Source organism: Calonectris borealis, chromosome 1 (assembly GCF_964195595.1).
Source record: "Calonectris borealis chromosome 1, bCalBor7.hap1.2, whole genome shotgun sequence".
NCBI lineage: Eukaryota > Metazoa > Chordata > Aves > Procellariiformes > Procellariidae > Calonectris > Calonectris borealis.
In genome coordinates, this window is record NC_134312.1 from 156,710,458 (window position 1) to 156,730,187 (window position 19,730).

Sequence of the window (19,730 nt, forward strand, 5' to 3'; positions counted from 1 at the left end):
GAGACTTTATTGCAATCTTTCAATATATAAAGGGGGCTTATAAGCAAGATGGAGAGAGACTTTTTACCAAGGCCTGTAGTGACAGGATAAGGGGCAATGGTTTTAAACTGAAAGAGGGTAGATTTAGATTGGACAGAAGGAAGAAATTTGTTACAATGAGGGTGGTGAAACACTGGAACAGGTTGCCCGGAGAAGTTGTGGATGCCCCATCACTGGAAGTTATTTTGGACATGACTTTGAGCAACCTGACCTAGTGAAAGATGTCCCTGCCCATGGCAGGGGGTTGCACTAGATGATCTTTAAATGTCCCTTCCAACCCAAACCATTCTATGATTCTATGAAAATGGAGAACATGAGGAAAAAAATCTCTACCTTCAGATATAAAAGATGAGCTCCAAGTTGTCCATCACTCTGCAGAAACAAGACCTTGAGGGCATGATAAGTAATTCCACATAAGTATTAATTTAGTATTCAGAGGCAGACAAAAAAGAAATTCAAATACTCGGAATTATTAAGAAAGAAATAGAGAATAAACCAGAAAATATTATTCTAGAATATAGATCTATTATTCACTCCGACTTTTAATTCTGTACTCTAGTCATCTCATCTCAGAAAAAGTATGTATCAACAAGGTTCAAAGACTACTAGTATGGTTGTATGGAAATGGTATCTTACAAGACATGACTTAATAGGCTCAAATATTCAGTTCAGAAAAGAGATTATTTTGGATCATAAGACAAAGGTCTACAGAACCACGAATGGCACAGTGGTCTGGAGAACCAGTTCTGGCCAGAGAGTCATTACTGCTCTTCTAGTGCAAGAAGCGGTTGCTGGCAAAAGAAGCTAGTAGAAGCTAGATTCAAAGAAGAAAGAAAAAGGTACTTTTTCATGCAACATGCAGTTAACCTTTGTAACAACCTGCCAAAGGACCTGATCAGTACAAGAAGTATATGTGGACTCAAGCGGAGACTGACCAACTTGAACGAAAGGTTCATAGAAGGTTACTAGACAAACCACAGACATTGAGGGGCATGCTTGAGCTGAAAATAAGTGAAGACTAGGAAAGCTTTAGGAAGAAGTATCACATGCTCTTGCTCTTTTCCTCTTTCTCCCTAAGTGTGCACTTAAAGGCCAGTGTTGCTGAACTAGATGAATCTGAACTGTGTGGCTGCTCTTTCATTCCTATTATGAACCTCTTATGTTATGAATTGTATCACGACTGTCTGAACAATTCTCCAGCAAAGAAACAAAAATTTATATTCACAAGTATTAATAAAGGTATTTGTATCTTAACAGATTATTACAAAAGGTGTGTGAGCAATGTTTTGAGGAGAGAAAAGGCCATTTACTGGAACTCGCAATCTAATGCTTGTTCCTCTGTGATGCAAGACAGAAGCCTAAAACAAGAATTCAGAGAGATGAGCAAGCTAAGTAGGGAGGGACCACTTGCCTACTGGTAGTAGCAGTAGGCAATGGGGTTGTCCTGCACACTGTTCCACAAAGATCCATTACCTTTAGAAGTTAAACATCCTCAACCTGGGGTACATGGGCACAACTCTTCTTCACAAGCCCAATGTGTTTTTTCCTCTGGCAAAAAAACAACTCCCTTTCCCCCTATGTGGCCAACATTTAAGAAACACACATTCTTACTTGGTCTGGAATACAGACCTACAAGTTCTCAAGCAAATATGTCTTTCACAGCATGTACAAAAGGCTTTTTGTCCCTTTTACATTAAGTATTCAGAAGGCCACAGAGGTAGAGAATGAGATGGACTCTGAAATCTGGAAAGTTGGAGATTTGCACCAAGTTGTTATACTGCTAGATATTTCTTTATTCATTCAGTGAATAAATGTGTAACCAGTCTCAGCAGGCAAGGTTGAAGGTGTCTCCTTCAAAATGGACCCTACTAGGAAGGAAGTGACCAGATTTAAATCTTTCTTTCCAAAAGAAGATAAAAAATTATTTAGAAGCTGCTAGCCTTTATACTTGGGGTAAATCCTTTTTTTTTTCTTAATAAAATGGTGTAGACTTTGCATAAGAGCAATATCTTACTTCCTTTTCTGGCTATATTTCAAGTGAACTTAGGCTTCTGAGCTTTTACTCAGGTCTATATGTCTTGTAATAAGCCGATAATTTGTCCCTCAAGTATTTTTCTGATACAGTGATGCCTACAGGGAGAGCTACGCTCTCAGCCTGTGTTGATACTTATAAAGTCATTGGTTTGCCCACTGGTCAAGGGTCACTTGTAATGTTTAGCTGTAAATACATTCCCTGATATAATTTTGATCCACGTCAACTAACACTCTCTCAAACAATGCAGGTGAAAATTCAGGATACAGCATATCCCAGAGAGTTTCCTACAGACAGTGTGGGGGTATAGCCATTCTAGTTTGAGGGAAGAAATAATATGAGCATAAATGTATAAGCCTACATCAGTTTGCCTCTGGACCAGATAAGACTCTCTGGCATTTTTTGTTTACTAATGTAGTTGAGTCTTGGGAAACCAGCCCGCACTGGTAGCTGAGTCCCCCTGGGAGCTCCAGGAGGTCTCACACAGACGAGGTGCAGAGCAGGCTCCAGCATCCCTGGCCAACACAGAACACAAAGGATATGCAGCTGCAGCATGTGCGTAACTTGGAAAGCTTCATTAGTCAACAATGCAAGGGAATTAACCACCCCTTTGCTTTTTTTTTTGCTTTTTTTTTTTTTTTTGGCAGGCACATTGGTGATGGTGACTGTGCTTTGTATTTGCATAAGGATAACCCCGTGTGATGTGTATCTATTCAGGTTTACTTGTGCTGTTTTCTTCTTATTCCCTTTCATAAAGAAAGAAAATGCTTTGGTCCTCTGAGAGTAACATCAATGAATCACAGAAATTATTTATTGTTCTATGTACATAATGCACTTGTGCATAGTTCTTTTGGAGTGAAAGAACAATAAATGATTCCTCTGTCCTTGGACGGGAAGACAAAACTTTTTGATGAACACCATTAACTGCTGTTAAAACGTGATTGCCTGTAAAATAAAACATTTGAAAAGGACTAACCTGGTTCAAATATCTTCTAAACTGCATGTGGAATCTGTTGAGACCTCAGGAGATGTTATTTCTCCAAGAATTGTGAAGGGGTAGACTTTTCCCTTCTAGAATGAATCTGCAACGGCTTGTGCCATCAGAGAAAAAACTTTGATGATGCATTAACATGGCCCTGACCCAGCTGGCTGGCATGCACTGTCACTCCAAAATTCCATTAATAGGGTGCCTGAGGACATGAACTCAGTTTGACTTGAAAGCTTCATGTGTTTCAATTAAAAATGCATTTATTTAATTAATGTAGACTTTAGAGAGAACACTGCTTTAAAAAGGAACACTGAATTTGATAGACTAACTTTGTCCTCTTTTTCTAAGACATCTGGGAAATGTTGCTTTTTTGCAAGTATAAGATATAGGAAAGGGAGGAACTGAAATCTTGCAAATTAGTAGGAGGCACTGAGGAAGATGTCAGGCCTATTGGACTCGAAATATTTATGTCTGGAAGTTGATAGCGCTCTTTTTTTTTTTTTTTTTATACAGCTGATAAGACAGTGCTAATTTCATTTGAAGGTGCTAGAAACAAGAGGGGTTTGGGCCACAACAGAAGAAATGTTTACTGGCATCATTCCAAGTGTAGAATCAATGTTTTCTGTAATACAATAAATGGGACAAAATTCTACCATTGCTTACACCTAAGCAATTTCATTGAAAGAGGAATCTGAATAGATGAAGGAAAAGTATAGCTAAGGGAAATTTCACCAGGGATGTTCCTATTGTACCTAGTCATCGTGGACCCTATTTTCAATTTTAATAAAATGTTCTGCTACCCTGATCAACTTAACTCACTTTAAAGATCATTTGCACTCTGTGGCAGAGTTCAGGGCCTTACTAAAATAAGATTCAGACTCCAAGTACAATTGCTTGTTCATAACTCCCAGAGGATCTCATGAAGAAGATGCCACTTCTGTCCTGCTTTTATAGATGCAGTTTTCTGATGCAGTAATAGCAGAGTTCATTTTAAATAATTAGCTGTCATGTGGATTGCAGTCACAAATGGATACATCTTTCCTAAGACACTCTGTATGGTATCCATTCTTATCAACCTAATGTAAACAGAGCTTTAGTTACCCACAGACACACCACATAGATCTTATCTAGCATAGGAATACCAAATTAGCACTGACTGATTCTTAGGTAGCTATCAGCTAGCTGGCAGCTGTGATTTTTCATATCCAGTACATCTGTTCAATACCATATGCCAAGGCTAGATCTAGGGATTTTGGCACCTTGCTCTGGTTGGACAAGTTCTTTGACATGTTTTCTCCTTGATGTGAGACCAAACAATGAATAGCTTCAATCGCCTTTGCACTTAGTATTGTCTAAGTTATTTATTTACTTTTGAGCAGTTATACAAATGAGACAATTCTGCAATCTGATAAAAAGAGGGGAGCTTTGGTACATACCACAGAATAATGATGTGTCAGGGACACACAAGTATTGCTTCTTGAGCTGCTGTCACAAAGCTTAACCTTGCTTACTATAAAGGAAAGCTGGTAGTCTATGAAGGTTTTGTGGCCTGTTGAAAGAGATTCAAAATCCTAAGAACATAACAAACATACAAAATCTTTAAGATATCATGCAAATGGAGCCATAATACCTCACAGTTATCCTAACTTAGTGCAGTAAAGCAACAGAACAGATCAGTCATTTTAATTTTGCATGTGTCACTCCTGCTTGTATCACACAAAAGTATCCCAGCACCAGGGACGTAATTCTCTCTTCCCTCTTCTCAGTTGCTTTTTCCCCTCCACCTTTGCCAGCTCCAGAGTTTGTGGAGATGCACAGTAGCTTAGAGAAGGAACCGATCCAGCTAAACTACTCTTGGGGAAGTGGGGGGAGCAGGAAGCTTATTCTCAGAGAAGGCTGTTTCCAGGTTTCATTATATGGTGGCTCAGAGGCTAGATCTGCCACTAGAGAGGAGATAGGGACAAGCATTGATGACCAACCACAGAGAAGGGCAGAACAATCCCTTTTGGTAGCACTCTGCTTTTTTCCACATTAAAAAAAGACCAGGTAACCATCGCCAAAATGGTTTTAAGCAATAGCCACCAGAGTGTGTCTTTCTGAGGGACAGAAATTAAATTAATTTAAAACAACAAAAAAAATGCAGTCCTATTTTTACTAGTTTTTCATATGCAAGTCTTCAGCTTCACTGGAAATGTTAAATAGAAATTCCAATTTTAATAGACTGAAAGCCACTGATTTCTGGTGGATGATCTCAGCTGTGGTTCTGAGTGCACCTACAACACAGCCCATCTTGTACGTGAGAGCAGCCAGCCTGCCAGCACCTGGGTGGGGACCGGAAAGGTCACAATCACTTCTTCTGTGGGCTGAACCCCAGAGCATAATGCTGCTGAAGAACCCAGCATCCCAGCTTGCTCTTGTGGCCGTGATACCTGACGATGACCTGGTTACAAGCCGTCTACAGGCACAAGATACTTCTAGTGCCTCGGGACAGACCCTGCTGAACAGCGGTTGCCTTTGCCCATGTTGCAGTTTGGTTTGGAGCCATTCATGAATGGCAAAGCTAGGTAAAGTGTCTGAATACATTGGGGCTTTTTTTAATTTATTCTCCACCTGTGGAACCACCATCAAAATTCAGCAAAGCCCAATCAGTTCACTCAAGTTTTTTGCATAAGCCATTGCTGCGAGAAACATAAAACAACAAAGTAAGCATAAGCAGAGCCCCTAGGCCCTGGGAGCATCACATTTTCTGTCCCTCAAGAAAACTACATGCCAAAGGTTATAGATATTATTGCACACATTTCTTTCTCTTCCATGTTTTGAGGGAGTGACATGGCACACGGCTTTTATCTTTTTTAAATTATAGCTCTTTTTATTTATAAAGACTTCAGCTTGAAAAGCTGTTAAAAGTAATAAACCACATCTTTCTGAGAATACAATTCCATTATTTAATCATGCCCAGAGGCAGCAAAGACACTGGGAAATAATTGTCTTTTCGTCACTCAAGCATGAAATGCCCAACATTGTTTGAAACCTAATTCTAACAAACCTTTAATATTCTAGTTCAGAAATCCCTTGACCATGGGCAAGTACAATCTCATTTCTCAGTCCTTTAAAAAGGTTTGATGAGGTATCCCAGAAGACATAAGTTGTGTTTTCTTCTCTAAATTCTTTTTTTTTTAGTCTGCAAGGTTTCACTTTTTACATCCATCTACCAAGTCACAATTCCATTAATATGTTAGCATCTCCATAAGATATTCATTCATATAATTTCTTCAATGTAAAAATTCCTCTTTTAAATTTGGGGAAATCACATATGAAGAAAAGAGAAAATGGGGAACAATACATCCAGAGCTATTATAGTTACGGGAGGCAAAACTGTGTTACTGCAGTGGCATTGTTTTGGCACAACTTGCCTTTCTCAGACTAATGCCATTTTTTCTACTAATTTGTAAGTATTTGCAGAGCCTTTTAGTATACTTTTCCAAACCATGATCAAAAGATTTGTCATATATCACAAAATCACAAGATTCTGGCACTTAGAAATAAATTAGCTGGTTAATGTTAACGTTGTATCTCATAATTAATAGGCCCAGTAAGTGAAGACATACACTAAGATGAAGGTCGTATTGGGTACAAAAGGGGAAAAGAAAATGAAGAGCTCTTCAACATTTGATGTGATATTAATGTACATATAGTGAATCTCTCTTTCAATTATCATCTAATATGAATAAAAAACAAGTCTAATCCTTTGTCTTCCTCATAGTATTTTTCATAATCTTTTTAATAAAAAAAATACATACACAAGTTTACCTGTGTAAACTTGAATAGCTGAAGACATTGATATTGTGCTTCTTTTAAAGATATCTGCACAGCCCTTGAAAAACAAATGACACATATGTAAGTAAGTACTATACTTTCAGTGGACTTTCTCCACTGGTGACAACACCTATAAGATGTTTCAAGTACATCAATAAAAATGCTATTAAATAATAAAGAGTTAAAAAATAAAAACTTTGGAATATAGGCTACATCCAGTCCTTTTTATAGACTCTCTGACTAAATCAAAAGGAGTTGAGCATGGACAGAAACAGGAATGCGCTTCAGGTTGCAGTGTGTGAGCTACTCCTTTGCAGAGCTCCAGCAAACTAACTGGGCCATTTCATGTTGCAATTGAAAAGATCAGGGCCTAAAATAGTGCAGGTGGAACAGGGAATCCAAAATGACTTCTAACTTCTGCAAATACATGCACAGTACCTAAATCAATCAAGAAAACAGGTCACTGACTGCAGAAAAGGAAATGGAATAAAGACATGCTGGAGAACAGAGAATAGCCAGTTATTACAGTGCAGTAGTTAGACAAGAATAATGCAGAAAAAATCAAGAGACAACAATTTATATTCAAGATTTTAAAGGCAGGGGAAAGGTTTATTTCAAGCAAGTGCCACCAAAAATAAATTGTTCCTGAGCCTCAGTCTAAAATGTGGTGCAGTGCAGCATCTGAGCACAGGGCCAGATGTCTCATCATAGACAGGTCTTTCTAAAAATGAACAGCGTGTCAAAAGCATTGCTATTTTTTTATAAACCAAACAGAGCAAATGCAAAAGAGACACTTAACATTTTTGTATGTTTTGGCATATTATTTTTCATTATATTAATTAAAAAGTCAACCTATCTGGCTTTCTCAAAAGCCTAGGAACCTAGGGAATGCACACCTCTCTCTACTCTAAATTCCAAGCTTTTATTTGGAAATATCTAAACAATGTCTTTGATTATTTCATTTATAGAGGCTGTTCAGATTTACTTTGATTACGTATGTTTTTATATATAGGCATATATACCTCTCAGTAATGTTATGTTTTCAGCAGAAAAAAAAAGATACTACTGTAAATACACATTTTTCACAAAGATTATGCCAAATAACATTAAAGACTATCAAGGTACTGCACAGTACAGAGAGTAACTAAACCCTCTATTCTCTGTCCTCTTGGTGTGCTATTTGCCTTGCCAAATATGCAGTGAAACTGTAATAAAGGGACTCGGTGAGTGGATTTTAAATTAACTGACAATTTGAACTTTGAATGATTACTGTTTTGTGACTATTTGAGGAACATGGCTGCTGGATTTAAAAATGGATAAAGACAAAAACTATTCTCCTCTGACAAACCATTCTTCTAAAGAAATTGAATTGTGTTTTTTTTTTCCTCAGCAGAGAAATGATACTTAATCCATCGAGATGTAAAAACTCTATAAAAGAGACTCTTTACAGGAGCACTTAGGTCGCCAGGTTAAAGAAAGTGAATGGTATTCCTAATGGAAGATAAACGGTTGCCCTGTGGGGTTTTATCTGTCATACTAATCTCAAAAAGCATCTCGTATAAAAGTAGGGTTAAAAAGACTGTTAAAGCAAGCTTCGCCACTGCAGTAAACTAATACCTGTGGCTTACCGCCTCTGCCCTACACATGTGAAATGTTTAAAATGTTTGGCAGGAAGCTTTTTCCCACATTTGGCTAGGCGTACTCAGTGAACCCAATGTGAGATAATCCAAAACAATTCAGGTTCAACAAAGCTTGGGAAAATATTATAGCGGACATAAAGCTTTGATGGAAAGCTTCTTTGATCTTGAGATTATAAAATACACAATTTCTAATCTGACAAATTTTTAGCTGCAAAGCAGAATATCTAAACATTCCTCTTTTGTCATAACAGTTTAATCCCTTAAGAATGTGATTCAAACCGTTGGGGAGCAAAGGTTACCACAAGATTTGTATGAAAGAGGAAACCTGCCTCAGACACCTAGATAGAAAAATGTGAAGGCCATTAAATTATATAACTAAACACTATCTGCAGATTGCACTGCCAGGTCACCCTCAGTTCAAGCTGTGTCAAATATCTGTTGTTCCAAACACACTTGTTCACTGAACGAATACTGAAGTAGTTATGATTATTTAAAACTTTGGATTTGAGTTTATGCCATGCATGAAAAATAGCATCAATACAATAAGAGTTTAGGTACCAAGAGCTGGGGAGGTGGGAGGTTTTGTTCTGGGATTGTTTTTGAGGGGGCAGACCACTGAGCGTTTTTAATGTATTTATTAACCTCATAAAAGATATTGCTTCTTCCTACTAATCTTGCTTAGGCCCATAGACTATGACAACTCTACTACTAATGTAAAAATAATGATTGTAAAACTTAAACCATCCTTCTAAAGCATTGACTACCTGTTAGACACAGCAATTCCTGTGAGGAAACATGATCAGCAAAAGCAAATACAAAGTTGTTTTATCAATTATTCACACAACATGATTCAATACTGCAAGTCACATGTGTAAATCCATGAGTCGGACTTCATAAAATGTGTTTTTCAGTGCTGATAATCTACAAAGCATTTAACATTAATTTGAGTACCAAATCTAATAGAGCCCTAAACAGCTTCTAATAACTTTAAAAGTCAGCTGGATCAGATCTCAACTTTTATATTTAAAAAAGAAAAAAAAACTCCTCTTTTTTCCTCCCTTAACTTGAAAGCAAAGTCCATCTTTTTTACTTGGAAAGCCAACAAGTAGAAATTTAATGCCATGGTGACTTGATTTCCATGGATCTACACATTAGTGTTTGTCACTAATGTTTGTAGCTAAATATCTTTATCCAAACTCCATTCAGTTTTCAGCTTTGTAAACAAATTCTTCCCTACCCTATAATCACGCCTGATAAAGAGAAAAGTCTGGGTGCAGAAGACAGGGTTTGAAATAATGACTAGAACAGGGGTTTTACAGCCATTATACAAATGAATATAAATAGTGATGATTAACGCATGGAATGTCAATTTAAAAAGCATAACCCAGTTCAGTGTTGTAGTACAAAACGAGGAAAACATGGATTTTTGTGGTACGTTTTTTTTTTAAAAACAATGAGCTTTGACTTATACTATGCTCCCATTTGAGAGGACAGAAAAATTCCTGAATGGGAAGTGGAGAAGAAAGCGTTCATAAGGCTGAAACTCCATAATCTCAAATTTAGAAGACATCACATCAAAAACAGTAGAAATATCAGTTCCTGACACAGTGTTGCTTCTTATGTTTCTTGGCACTATATCAATGATAAAAGTCTTTGTTTCTTTCTTATCAAAATGTGCAACTACCTTTCTTAATCGCTCCAAAATTTTCACAAAAATTAATTTCACAAAAAAAAATCACAAATTTTGGTCTATCCTTATGTTAACTGCAGTGAAAACTGTCTAATAGGTGCAAAAGTTCCGAAGGAGAGTATGATGGGAAGACAGACACATACTCTAATTACACAAATCTCATTCCTTTTGGAAAGAGGTATATCTTTGATTAGAAACAGCATTAAAATAAAATAGCTACACAACTTACTAATGCTTCTGGAATTACAGCTGATCTTCTCCATATGCCCTCCAACCACAAAAGGAGGTCTCTGACCCAGCGTAGGGAGGCAGGGCCATGGCTCCTAATCCGCAAAGGATGAGCTAAGGACCGGGTGTCCCTTGAGCTCCCTAGAATTTGCAGGATGCGACTCTGCCTGGCTCCTTACCTGCTTGGGCACAGACTACATCCAGGGATTATCAGGTCTTTTCAAATTATTTCCCTAGGTTTTTTTCTTTTTCCTGGCAGTGTACATTTTGGACAATTAAACTACATAGGCTTCTATATAAATCTAGGATAGTGTTATAACAGACACAGTTCACTTCAGAGGGCAGCACATTGACCATTAAATCCTCCCTTACCATCCTCTATGTTTCTAAAATGTTATCCATATTTCAAGATTATGTGGTGTTCTTGGGCAGAACAATTTCAGATGTGCATTTGTGTGCTGATATAGCACGGTAAAAAATCCCATAACATTAAAAAATGCTTTCAGTGCGTTTCCATCATTAAAACTTATCTATAGCTGAATGGAATTGACAGAATGAATGCTTTCTTCTGAAAATCAGAATGAATTTTTACACAATATATCCATTACATTTACAACTTACTTCATTTCAACCATAAAAATTATTTGCAGAGGTTTCATAAAGTATTTACATAGTGTTTTCATTAAATATGCTACTACTCATATCCATCAGAATCAAAGAATAGACACTGGGGAAAACCTGTGAGACGGAAACAGGGAACTGAGAGAACACTTATGCTGAAATGAGCTATATACACCCATGTGACGGACCCAGAAACAATTCAGTTGTTGCCAGTACAGCTGTCTTTGAAGTCAGCCAAACAACCATACTCTCCTGCCAAAAAAAAAAAACCTTCCTAGTCTGGCATCAGAGTTTTGCAATTAGTTTGTCACAGTTTCAGAGCAGTTATTTTAATTTTTAAAGCGATTCTTCTCTAATTTTCAGTTCTTTATCTTATCTGCTTAACATAGTGCCTTGAATAGTCATTACTTCCCTGACAGAAACCTCTTCTCTATGAATCTTCTTTCAAACTTGCCTTTGCCATCTGCAGTTTCTATTGTCCTTCCACTGACATGGATGCGTTTTGTTGTCCAACTTTTGTCTTTGCTCTCAGGATAGAACAATAAAATAAAACCAAACCCCCTTATTTGTTAATTCTGTCTTATCTGCAGTCTTACAGTCTTTTGAAAGATCCCTCAATGTCCCATCATTTTGCTTGTGTTTTCTTGATATTGTCAGATCAGTTTTGATTGAATTTCTGCTAAATATTTCAGTACAAGGTCATAAAATCTTCCTTCTTGCAGAACATGCCTTTTTACTCTCAAATTCAGACTATTATTCCCCTCATTTCAGAACTTTTCATACTGCTAAAGCACATAATAATCTTTAATGACCACCTCCTTCCTCCATCCCAAATCTTTCCTGTCTATTGACCTGCTGTGCAGCTATAAATTATTACTAGGATTCATCTTTACTTTTACTTTATTACTCTTGAAAGTTTTCTTTTTGTCTTAGTTTCCTTCCAGTTTTCCTGTTCCTTTATTTATAATTTTCCCAATTTGTTATCTCACTTGGGTATTGAATTTTGAACCCAAACTTGTTCATACCAGCAGGCAAAAATAAACTGCCACATTCCCTTTCTGACCAATATCTGTGCAGTACCACAAATAGTCGTCTTAGATGTTAAGTTCTCTTGGAAGCTTCTCCTTTTCTGCCTTATTACAACTCACTTTGTTCATCCATCCTCATCCACTCTACTGGTTTTATATCCTTGCTGTAGAGTTAATCTCAGAAATTTTAGACATATTATTTAGGCAGCATTTCTTACCCTATAACATTTTAGCTCCTTATAAGGGTCCAAAACATCTTGCACTAGCCTGACAGAAATGATACAGCATCTCTGAAAGACCTATGCCAGAGGAAATTCCTTTGAATATTTAAATTGGCACCACACATCTACATTTAGGTATCTGAATCATTCCCTATGTGTCCAGTCTGAGTTTGTTGTCTAGGCTCCCTCTGTAGTCCAGAATAAATGTTTAAAATAAATGGGGTGGATTGCCCTCCAGAGGTGCATATTTCTGTTCACTGACTAGAGAGGAACCTACCCATCTCACTCCCAGAGAGGTCAAGTTAGTGCAGAGCATCCTGTCCTCAGTGACACATCCTCCTAATCATGGGAACAGTGGGTATTACTTCTCTGTTTCCTGCATGCCTGAAACTGCCCCTCATTATTGTTATATTCCTTTCATTTCAAAACTGAAATGAAAACTTTAACCTTCTTTCTAGCTCATGGCTAGCTCTTACTAGTATGGCAAATCTCAAAGAAAAGAGATGTGGTTTCAGGAGCAATCACAGAATATATCCTCTTGGATTTCCTCACTTCGAGTCTGTGTCAGAAATAGGAATGAATTCTAATACTCACAATATAGCAGACTGAACAAAGATTAGATTCTTCTAGAAAAAGATCACCAAAAGAAGGCATTTGAGATAGCTTAAACAAAGCAAAACATATTCACAGTCCCCAGTTCAGTCTGGGTAAGCTGACAGGAAGCTTTAAGGAGACAGCATTGAATTATTACATTTTTTTTAAGATAGAATGTTAAATGAAGTCAACAACATTAGCCAGAGGTCAAGAAAGCCTGAATTTCAATTTGATGAGGTTGACATTCAATCATCTGAAAGACCAATATTGTAGACCTTTGACTGCTCTCTCTCGGGGAGAATCAGTGGCGTAAAAGGCCGAGCATCATCCTTTCCCATTGACTTCAAATGGAAATAGAGGTGACTACACCTCAAGTACTGAGCACCTTTCAGGACCAGGACTTCATTTAAGAGAGGAGAAAATGAAACTAAAGCTATAAGAGCAGCAGGCTGGAGATACAGTTAAGCAAAATGGTCCAGGCAATAGAACGCTAAGAAATAGATAATTTCCACTAGATATAGTACCTCTGTGGAGACCAGGATTTTCAGGAATCCCTGAATATGGTTTTCTTTATGTAATTATTCAATGATTAAAGTACATCATTAACTAAATGTAATGATTTAAGTGGAGAACAAGATTCCTGGAATATGAGAGTAATATTTATTATTTCATCTGCTGTAAGGACTTCAGACTCTCTCAGGATTATTTGAGCACCATGTATACCCTAGCAGAACAAAGTTCATTTTGGGGATGTTAGAAAGTGACCGTCTTTGCTGAGGTATTTAAAAAATAAAGAGTGTTTATAACAATGATTATTGGGAAGGTGAGGGGGGAGAGAATTCTAGACTATTTAGCTGAGATTTCTATATTCTCTGTCAACCTTACTTTTAACATACATATAAATACTTCTTTGGCTGGAATGCACATGCAGATTAGGCCCAGAGCAAAACCTTTTCTGGACATAAATGTCCTTCACACTTGTTTTCCCTCTTTGCGTCAGTGAAACTTGCCAGAGAAACTTGTAACAATAATACTGACTCCAAATCTGAGACAAAGTGCGCGACATGAAAAAACAGCCTAGGGCTGGAAGAGGTTCGTCTCAGGATGAGACCATGAGGAACATGAACAGAAGAAAGCAGCTGAGTAGGATAGAAGCTTCATCTGGAAGAGACAAAGGAATTATTTGGGAATTAGAACAAAACAGGTAGGAAACAGACTACACAGAACCACTTAGAAGGTCTAGTGTCAGAAAATAAGAAACTAATTTGATTAAGTAAGGCCAAGTAAGCAGTGCTCATGAAGAGAAAGACAAAAATTCAATACTAATGCAGGCAAATCTGCAGAATGGGGATGAAAATGACATGAAAAGGAAGACAGACAAACAAATAACATGGTCAGAACAAAAGATGAAAGGGAAAGTGTACAAAAAGATCTGGTAATTACCTGCATTGTTCTTTGGTAAAGATAGGGCGCTCCTACTGAGTCTGGATGTGCCAAGAAGCTTAACAAAAGTTCATTCTCTTGAGAATTTAAGTTCCTGAAGCTTTAGCCTTACCCTGCTAAAAGCATTAATGGAATATGGCTATCATTGACTTCTGACAATATTTTCAACTGGAATCAGGCATAAGGACCAAGAAATTAAAAAAAAAAAAAAGAAGAAACCCCACCATTGGAAAACTGTTAACATGGGCTTCTTTGAAGAATAATGTGGGTAATCAATCCACAAGTTTAAAGAAACAAAATTACGAAGGGCTATATACAAAGCCCTATCCCAAAATTAAGAGAGGCTTGTTTAAGTCAGAATAAAACCCTGTCCTATTCAAAAGCAATGGGGAAAATAGTGACTTCTGCTCAAAACATCCCCTCCAAGGCACTGCGACATTTTGTCTCAAAACATAAAATGCTGGCCGCTTCTTTTGGACAGGGTGAAGCAGGTGACATCTGGAGAAGCTTATGACCATTAGGAGGACAGAATTAACTTATTTTTAAGCATTTGAATTAAAAGATAATAATTATTAATAAACCTCAATTCTTTCTTTCACTAAATCCTAAATTCGCACTAAATTTACTTTCAACTCTACTGTTATTTTCAGAGTAGTATTTTCTTGCTAGTTCTTTCTAGCAAATGTTTTCTAGTGTTTGGTGTTTCTTGCTAGAAGTGACCTGCCTCTTGCAGCTCCTCATGTAAGAGATTCCATTAGTTGGCAGGAAACCTAAGGCTTGGACACTGTAGTTCTGCATACAAGTTTGTTCCAGGAATCCAGTCTTTGGCTCTTCATCCTCTTTTCATGCTACTGATCCAGAGACTTTAAATTGCTTTTTAAAAGTAATTTAATGAACCAATAATGTTCTATTTCAGCTTGATATGCACTTGGTTGGTTTACTCGGGATACAGTTACCAAACATGACTCACCCCAGGATGATTATGTTTCGGTTTCAGCCAGGTGCAGCTAGGACTTGGCAACCGTCATCTTGAAGCTGGTGTCTGTGCTAATTCTGCACTTGGTGACCTTCACGATGTGGGTGTTTGGAATGATTCTGTTGGCACAAATACAAATTCTCTCATACAACCATCTGTTCCTTGTGGAGAGGATTTTTCAACAGGTATCTGGGATGTTTCATCTGCAGAATTCAGTTTTCAGCACATCTCCCATATTTATGGTGGGAAAATAATGCCTTCACTCACTGCCTTGAAGAAAGTAGGGCCACTAGTGATATTTAAAGATGGAATCCTTTATCAGTCTTAAATGTAAGGGGAATGTGCTGAGTATGTCCTCATGACACTTCAAATCAACCTCAAGGTTGAAGATTCAGAGGCTGGTCTTCAACCCCAAGGTCCTTATTATTCCCATTCTCCTATCACATAACTCCACTTCCGCAAACTAATTCTTCCTTCTGTTTCTCATCATCCCCCATACCTATCTACCGCACCTGGCTGTGTCTGGAGAATGACTAGTATACAGCAAGTTGATGGCAAAGAGCGTTGTCTAATCTAGGTGTAACACAGTGTGCTTAATGATAACCCTCTTTGATGCCCTGATTTAAGGAACTACGAATGTCATTCACAGAAATAGGTATATTTCTTTTTCTTAATTTGACCTACATCACACAGCCAGGGTTGGAAGAAGGTTTTCAATTTTTCCATTTAACTACTAAGCCTAACAACTACTTCTTAATATAAACCTTAGAGGACTCCTGTTCCGCTAAATCAAATGCCAACATCTGCGCGGCATCTGTTTTAAGACAGATATGTCAGTATAAAATTACATTTTTGCTTGCTATATGCAAGTTAGTTTCCTTGGAGTCATTATTGATTTTATATACTCTTTGGAGACTTCCTGCTCTTCAGAAATTCCAGCATAGTTTATCTACCACTTAACTTTACTAAAAGAGGAAAGCAACGTTTTGTATATAGGACAAAGGCTTTGCAATCTTCAAGTTAAAAAAAAAAGGTGGGAAAAAATATAACTCTCAGTTGAACATTGAAAACGAAGAGTTCTGTCTGCAATAACAGATGTACTAACTCGTTATGAAGCATACACTTATGTACAGAAAATAAACAGAGATCCTATATGGGTGCCCAGAATTACAAGTTACATGACAATAATTTTGAAGCAAATATTGTCATTTATGTGGTGCACAGGGTACTTTGCAGTAAGATTCAGTGACTACAGCAATTCCTCTTTTGGTACTTCTGAGAGATCTTTTATTTTAGGAAGTTATCAGTTAGGTCTTTCATTTTAAAAAATCTCTCCGAACATTCCAAGGTTAAACCAGTCTTTATTTGCGGGGAGGGAGAGGAATTATGCCGTCTTATAGACACGACATATTTTCTAAATAAATTTAGTGCTGCCCATGGAAATATTTTGAACATGTAGTTCAAATTACCTCATTTCATTTTAGTTTGTGTTTCAGGGTGTCTACCCCCCCGGTTTAGTATGATACACTCTATACAATGACATAAAATTTTAGTGTTCAATCCAAAGTGACCACCAATGTCAACCTGTGATGCTGTCAGGCCACTTGCAGGTGCTCAGTGCTCTGCAGAAGCACGGTATCACAGCTACTTGGTACAGAATCTCTGAGTCCTTCTGCTTCTTCAACTTAAATTTCATAGAATCATGGAATCACAGAATCATTTAGGTTGGAAAGGACCTTTAAAATCCTCGAGTCCAACCATTAACTTAGCACTGCCAAGTCCACCACTAAACCATGTCCCTAAGTACCACATCCACACATCTTTTAAATACCTCCAGGGATGGTGACTCCACCACTTCCCTGGGCAGCCTGTTCCAATGCTTGACAACCCTTTTGGTGAAGAAATTTTTCCTAATATCCAATCTAAATCTCCCCTGGCACAACTTGAGTCCATTTCCTCTTGTCCTAAATTTCTTTCTTATTCATATCCTATTAAAAATATGCTGCCTTGTGTGTAGTTTTTCATGTATTCATTTATCATCTAATCTTTGTAGCAGCTAGATCCTGTAATGTATTCTTTTTGGAGACAGCTGGCATACAGAACGATAAGCAACATAACAGTCCAAATCAGGGGAGTGTCTCCAAGCAGTCAATGGGTTTTCTACAGAGAGATAGCAGTTCTCGTTGCTTCTTCTCCTAACCAGTTGGATGCAGCCCAGTTTAAAATAAAAAGCTGTGCAGCTATGTCAAACATGATATTATGGTCAAAATATCAAAGCTTTTCAAAGTGTGTGGCCTATTCAGAGTTTCTCATTTTCTTACGTTATTTAACGGTTAGGATAAGCAGACGTTTTAGAACCAGAAAGGTGGGTAATCAAAATCAGTGTGAGCAAACCTGAGTAACTAATGATGCACATGCTCCTTATGTCCATAGCACTTCATTCCTAGTGCAACAGTTGGGATAAAAATGTGCTGACGATATCTTGTGCAAACTGGTGCTTCATCAAAATTCCACAAGTGCTGGAATGTATTCTGCAAGCAGTACTCTACCCGCATAGAAGGCTGGGAGGTCACTGATGTGCTCCTCTTGAAAGCTTTGGATTTTTGAAAGCATCAGTTCTGTTCTTCGGCTAGATACTAAAAGAAAGGCTAGGTCTTGACTGTTTACGTTAGAGCTTATTTCTTTTAGTGTTTAACAGTGCCTTCTAATGGTATCAGGTTTGTTGCAGAGAGACAGAGAAGGACCTTTTTCTTCTATTATTTTAGTCTGGAGAGAAAAAGATACTGCAAAGAACTGAATAACAGGTGAGAGGTGAGACGACTGGTACGGATTTTCTCTGTCTGACCCATCATCATATGGAGGAGAGACTCCTAGCTGCTATAAAACCAGAAGAGTCATGGCACCTCCCGCATATTCCACAAACCTTCTCATCCTTTTGCTTAAGATTTTCCTGTCTGTTTACTTTTTAACCATACCTTGTTGTACTGCTGTTTCTGCAGCAACTGTTGCTTTTCAGTTCTTCTCTTCCATCCTTTTAGCCTGTTCCTTCTCCATTAAAGGATTAAAGATGAGTGTAAGAGGGGAAAATAATATAACTTATCAATACACAAAAGAGACACCCAGAGGCTAGTCTCTTTCTCAAGGTACACCGCTGTGCTGGTTGCAGTTAGACACCCTGTTCTGAGCACTTGCACTTCAGAATCCTACAGCTGTAGAAGCAAGAGTGGAAGATGAATCCATGGTAAGCTGGCAAAGAGGAAGGGGAGAAGGAGAGAAGTTATCCATAAAAAAAAACCAAACAAACAAACAAATAAATAAATAAATAAAAATCCATCCAAGTAAGACCAAAGGAACAGCGTGCAAAACACAGAACATAAAGAAAGGTTAAACGTACTAAGGTCCAGAAATACATAAAAGCAGAGTTCTACCCTTCATAATTTCCTTTGCTATAGTGCCGTTATTTTTGAAGTCTAATCTGTTTTGCAGAAGTCACCATAAAATGCACGACTCCAACCTAGATGGAAAGCTTCCCATAGCATAATCAGCGAGATCAGGGAGGCAGGGGGATGCCACTGGGGAGGTTTCCAGTATAAATCATATTTTATCCCACCTAAACTGTAAGCCTGCAACTATAAACTCTGTAAGCTAAACAAACTATCAGTGTGATCCTGGTCTGTACATGGTTCAGGACAAACACTTAGACAAAATAAAATTTATTCAAGTAAATTGGCAACAGCTGATTGCAAATAGACTGCATATTCTGAATTTGCACAATACAAAGATGAACTTGTAACATAAAGACAATGAAGTACAATTGAAAGGAAAAAAAATACGCAGTTACTGTAACTAATAATCTTGAAAACTGCAATAAAGACACTGTAGTTGAGGCACCTAACTCCTGATATGCCTTATTGACATTGTTGATCTATATAGCTTACCTATGTGGGTATCCAAACGTATCTGCCCACAGAACCACAGACAGCAGAGGTGTCACTGCCTAGCAATTTGTCAAGATACAGCAAGGAAGAAATCTGGGTCATTTGGATAATTATCATTTGAATAATCATTATCATTCCAGACAACTCAGTCTGTTGCCTCAGGCATCTGAGCAATTTCACCGAGTCACCTCAGCCCTGTAAAGTACAGAAAAGCATTCTGTAAACTTAGCAGAACTTATAGAAAAAAGAAGTGTGCAGAGGAGTGTTTTGGATTCCAGATATTCTAAATTTTCTATACATTTTCAGGACATATAGAAGTCTCATAGGGATGTCTTTCTGGTCATTACCCTTATGATTAGTAATAGCTAATAACCTTGCTGGAGATGCCATAAGGTTAAACACAGCCAGGTAATTATAGAAGGTTTTGCCTGAAAAGGGGAATGATCCAAATATGCAAATTTTGAACCAAGACAAAA